This window comes from Vicugna pacos, unplaced genomic scaffold (genome assembly GCF_048564905.1).
Source record: "Vicugna pacos unplaced genomic scaffold, VicPac4 scaffold_18, whole genome shotgun sequence".
Classification (NCBI taxonomy): Eukaryota; Metazoa; Chordata; class Mammalia; order Artiodactyla; family Camelidae; genus Vicugna; species Vicugna pacos.
Genome location: NW_027328739.1, coordinates 6,303,605 through 6,309,788, shown reverse-complemented (window position 1 = coordinate 6,309,788; position 6,184 = coordinate 6,303,605).

Here is a 6,184-nt window from a genome sequence, read left to right as displayed (position 1 = left end):
ATGAGCTCTTCCCTTCCCAGGACTCCAGTTACCACTGGCACACGTTGATGTCTCCAGCTCAGACTTTCAGAGCTCTGTCTGCAACTACATTCTAAATATTAAAACTTCACTTTCACAGTCACCTCAAACCGAATACATCCAGAATTAAACCTACGACCTTTCCGGATCCTGACCCAACAAAGCTGGCCCTCTTCGTGGTTCTTTCCTCTGAGATTGCTGCCGGCATCCAACCAGACTACAAACCAGAAACCCGGGCAGCATGCCTTTCCCTCACCCCCGTATCCATTCCATCACCATCTTCCATCCCAAGGATCTCAGGAACCTTCACCCTTTGTGTCCCATGACTGCAGTCAGAGCCACCACTGTCTCTCGCTTGCATTACAGTAACAGCCTCCAAATTGGAATTCCTGCATCCACCCCATCACTGTTCCCTCCAATCCTTCCTCCACGGCGCATCCGGGGAAAGCTTTTCTGAACCAGCCTTACTGAGCCGTCATGCACATGCGTGGGGCACTGGGCTCCTCTACACAACTCCCTCCTCTGTGTGCCTCGCCCCACAGTTTCTAGCTGCCTCAGCTGCTTGGGACCCTGATTTCTTCTGGACACTCAGCTTAGTGGGCCCACCGGGCTCTGCCAGACTCCAGCACCATGTGTCATGGTTGGGGAATGGCTCCTTGACAGGCAGGTGGGTGGCCATGGGGCGCACCGCGAGAGCTCCTCCTGCTGTCAGGGATCAGGCTCTTCGTGCTGCCTGTCACTCACCACCTGAAAATAGTTACCGCTTATGTTTTGTCAAATTTTACACAAGTTTGCAGTGGGAGGACTAGTCTGGTACCAGTTACTCCATCGTAGGTGGAAACAGAAGCCCAGAGAAAGCAGAGTAAGATATAAATCTGATCGTATTATTCCTCTAGTTAAAATCCTTCCCTGGCTCCCTAGCTCTAAGAATAAAGATCCAGTTGTAAGCACCCTGCAGTGCCTTGACCACTCTGAGCCCACTCGCAACCCAACGCCACCCCGTCTCCTCTCACCCACACTCCTCCTTTAGTCTCTGGCTCTTCCAATCCCTTGCCATGTTTTCTCCTCCCTCGTGGCTTTTGTACATCTCAGTACACAGCTAACATCCCCCCTCCTTCTGCACCAGCCACAAGACAGTGAGTAAAGCAATGGGAACCCAGCTCAAGATTAGACAGAACAGTGTCTAACACTGGGCCCAGGTATGCATGCATTTCATTACAACAAGAAAGGAAGGAATTATTTAATAAAGGCTGTTAGTTCAATTGGCTAGCTATTTGAGAAAATATAAAGTTTTATCCCTAACTCATCCTTTATTCAAACTCAAAATTCAGACAAAGCATTAATAAGAAAAATATATAAAGAGCTACTTCAAGTTGATAAAAAGAAAACCTAATATAAAAATGAGAAAGGGAAATGAATGGACAATTCATGGACTTAAAAGCATGTGAAAATGTAAACATACAAAAAGACATCTAACCCCATTAAGGATGAAATATAGTAAGATATAAACTAAAAATAGTAAAATATTGATGGTGTCCCATGTAGCTGAGAGTGTGGGGAAACTGTTAGAGCATGAATTAGTACAGCCGATTCACCACAATTCTGATGTTCATACACCCTGACCCATCACATTTCCAGGAATCTATCCTACAGAAATAGCAGCATGACCACAGAGCTGCTTGTATCAGCAAGAAAACTGGAACGAACTCAAACGCCCATCAGTAAAAAGATATATAAATAAATCATGGCACATCCATACACCACGACACTATGCATCCATTTAAAAAGTCAGGTGGCTCCAAATTCCTTGTAAAGACGTTCACTGTATCACGTTGAGAACTAAAAGTGAGCTGCAAAACAAAAGAAATAGTACAATCCAAGTTACATGTGTACACACACACACACACACACACACACACACACAGATATACACACACACAAACACATGCCTAAGAAAAGAATCTGGATTGATAACACAGATTCAAACCTAATTCTTTAATTAACAGTAAGACTTGAAGGGGGAACAGAGGAACCCTTCCATTTTATTTTATATATTCCTATATTATTTGAATCTGTTGCAAAGAATATTTCACTTTGACAACTTAAAAATAACTTGTGTGCATGTGTGTTGCAGGAAGAGTGATGGACTGTTAACTGTGCGGCTGGTGAACGCCTTTGAGTTAACAGCTCGGCAGCAGACATGACTGCCACCTGTTGGTCACATGCCGCCATGACCGACTGCTTCTCTGAGGGTTTCCCAACCTCGGCACCGTGGCCATTTGCAGAGAGATAATCTTATTGCACGGGGCCTGTCACCGCCAAGGTGCTCCCACATTTAAGATAATCAGAGGGTTTCTTTCCAGTATAGACTGTTTTATATCAAATTAGTGTCAGGGATTACTGAAGGCCCTCCCACACTTACTGCATTGCATGGCTTCTCTCTAGTTTAACTTCTGATGCTGAGATATCTCATCTACATGAAATGCCTGAGATCTCTACAAACACACATACATTACGTTACACGTAATGTCCTTAATACATAACAGCTGAGTGCTCCCTCCTATTTAGGAGCTAAGCAGTAGTATCTGATTTTTTTTAATTAAAGTATAGTTGATTTACAATGTTGTGACATTTGATTTTTTAGGAGAGGAATAGCCTTTTTTTCATTTTTTAATACTGAGTTATAGTCATTTTACAATGTTGTGAGATTTTTAATTTAATGTTAAAATTATATTTCTGGCACGTATCCAACTTAGGGGTTTTCATGAGGACTGTCCATCACCTGCAACCTGCCTCTTGGACAAGACTTCTCTGCATCTGTCCTAGACTGTTGTTATGCACTTCTAACCAGTTATCTCCACAGTCTTTTCCAAATGGGGAGCCCAAAGAGACGTTCCCTGGAGATCTTTCCACTGCTATTTGGAGGCTGTCCTCCATGTGACTTCACGGGGCGCTATTCACACAAACTATGGTGCACATGTCGCTGGGAATCCTTTAATAGCGGTCCTGCTAACAGGATCAGCTGGAGCTAGAAAATTGATCTTTGAGAGTCTGGGTTATGGAGACACTCAGGAAAATTTCAAGGTACTTGAAATGCCTACGAAGTGTCCTATTTTCGTCATGGTAAATAGATGGAATGGACAGAACGGGACTAACAGCTATTTCTCCAATAAAACAGAGAAGTCCCCAGTGGTGTGTGGGAGGATCCTCACCACTCATGACAGCCAGGCGTGCCCTTTCCTCCCCAGTCTGCAGTCAGTGCTGCTGGCAGCCTGAAGTCAGCCATGGTGGGAGTATTTACACCACAGACAATGGCAAATACTACAAATTGAGCCCCCGCCGCCCCACCCCACCCCACCCCAGAGAGCCAGCTGCTGAAAATTCACCAGCACACCACTGGGTACCCCAAGTTCCACCTGTGCCTCTCCCAGAGGGAGGCTGCATCCCTGCAAGGGAAAGAGGTCACATCCCCCTTTAAATGGGAATTATACTCACCATATTGTTCCTTTAAAAAATCCAGATGTTTGTCCCTCAGTGTCTAAATAGGGGGAAAGAAGACTGCCATTGACTTTATCACAGCTCACCATCTCTGCCCTCTGCGAACAGTAGGAGGTGAAAAGCCTCTCCCCCACCCCAGCACAGCCCCCCAGCCTCACAGTTGCTGGTTTATGCTCGGAGGCCCCCTTGTCACAAATAGCCCTTCCACTGTGGGGGGAGCAACACCTGCTCTGGGGAAGGCAAACGGGGGTGGGGGCTGCAATTTGACGATATGTATTTAAAACATGCATACTATTTGACCCAGAAATTCCACTTCTGCAACTGTGTCTTAAAGATACAATCAAAGATGTACCTAAGTGCCAGGCAGTTAACACTCCAAGAGTAAACCTCAACCAAGAGAAAGGGAGGTGGTGAATAAATACGCAGGTTCCCGGGCCCTCACTGGGAGAAGTCAGGGATGTGTCCTACAGAGTCTCAGGGGGTCCTCAGGGACACGGAGCCTCAGTGGTCACCTGCTCATTAACTGCCTCCTAATGACTCTCCCCCTTCCCACCATTTCACTCCCCAACTCCCTCACCATGCGTCTTAGGATCAACTGTGAAGTAACTGCGTGCACCCAAACTCTTGCCTCAGAGTCCGTTTGGGGGGCAGCCCACGCTAATGCAGTGTGTGCACATGTGTGTGTGTTTAAACACACAAATTCATGCGATCCACCCGTTCAAGGACAGGCCTTTTGTTCAAGGACACCTGCCCTGAGTTTTCAGCTCTAAACCAGGCTCTGCTAGACTGGGCCTTGAAGGCAGGGCAAAGTTCTATCCTCAAACGAAGCCAGTGGGCTCCCAGGAGGAAACATCTGTGACATGACTTTCTTACATTAACAAACGTATTTTAAGAGGTCTGAGTCTAATGATGGACACTCAGATTACTCTTTTGCCCCCTTTACATTTCTAAAAATTACTAAGGATTCTGGGCATGTCGGAGATTATTTCCAGAAGTCCCCGTTCCTTCAGAGTCCTCTGTCTCACAGCTCATTTTCAGAACACAAATCCTTCTCTCCTTCCAGTTCTGCTCTTCAGCTTGAAACTCAAGCCCTGCTGAACTTCAAGCGGTATCTGACACCGTAGTTGCTTTAAATCGAAGGGAAAGGTGAGAAATTCAGTGAGAATGGCGAGTTCAGAATAGCCCTTTTCATGAGAAAAAATATACAGCAGGGAAATCTCAAGTTATGGCTGGTAAATCTGTAAAGATATGGGGAAGTCAAGAGACTCCAATCCTATGCAACAATTCTCTTGGGTAACTGAAAAACGCCTCCAACAGAGGGAAGAAAGGAAGGGGAAATAATTCATGGAAACCTAAAAAGGGACCTTAAGATCAGCTTAAGCTTAGGAAGGGTCAAAACAAAGAAAAACGCTTCGCATATGCATAAAGTCACGGTGTGACCAAAAAATAATACGTGTTTTCATTAAGTACATGTAAAATTTCTTAAGGCCGTATAATTTTCATCAGACAGCCCCAGGTAATCTCATCTGATGAGGGTATGCTTCGTAGGCTACATTTTTTCCTAAAATATTTTCTAAAAATACTGGCTCAGTTGCCTCCCCCCCGCCACCGCCCCAACTCCCCTGTCAGAACTGTATGAAACAGGATACTGGATTAGGCTGCCAGATTCCAGAGTAAATAATGTTTACTTTCTGAGATGTGACAGTCATAACTGCAGCCTTGGGAGAAGGATAAAGAACGAAGATTCTAGGAAAGAGGAGATGACAAAGCAAAAGAGATTTTGTCCTCAGGATAAAAGTACCACAACTGTAACAACCTGTGGAAGGATGCGTCTTTGGTATCTAACAGAGTGAAGTGTCCACACATTCAGAGGAAGTTTCCACTGTGAAGTCTCTGATGCCTGATGAGGGCTGAGCTACACCGGAAGGGGCGGCCGCATGCCTGACCTCACAGGGCTTGTCGGGTGTGAATCCTCTGAGTGGAGGAGGTCGGGCGCTTCAACTGAAGGATCCCCCGCACCCACGACACTCAGATGGTTTCTCTCCAGCATGGACCCTCCAATGCGGAGTAAGGGACGAACTCTGGCTGAAGGGGTAGGGTTTCTCTCCAGTGTGGCCTCATGTATGTTTTATGAGATCTGAGCTCTGACTGATGGCTTTGCCACACTGTCCGCACATGTAAGGCTTTTCTCCAGTATGAGTTCTCTGATGTTGAATGAAGACTGACCAGTCACTAAACGCCTTCCCGCACTTGTGACATTCACAGGGCTTCTCTCCAGTGTGAACAAACTGATGCTTGATACGGGATGAATTGTGACTGAAGGCTTTGCCACATTCATGACATTCATAAGGTTTCTCTCCAGTGGGCATTAGCTGGGGTTGAATGAAGTTATCTGAACAAAAGCTTCCCCACATTCATTGCATTTGTAGGGTTTCTCTCCAGCATGAATTCTCTGATGCACTGTAAGGGCTGCGCATCACCCAAATAATCATGGAACATTTTTCTAGTCACCACATTCATAAGGCTTCCCTGCGTTTGGGATTCTCTGGTGTTGAGTAAATGGTGTATTCCAAATTAAGGCTCCTTCATGCACTTTATAATCCCTCCTGCTGTGAACACTCTGATGGTATGAGTTCCAGCTACACATTTTCCTATCTTCATAAGACTT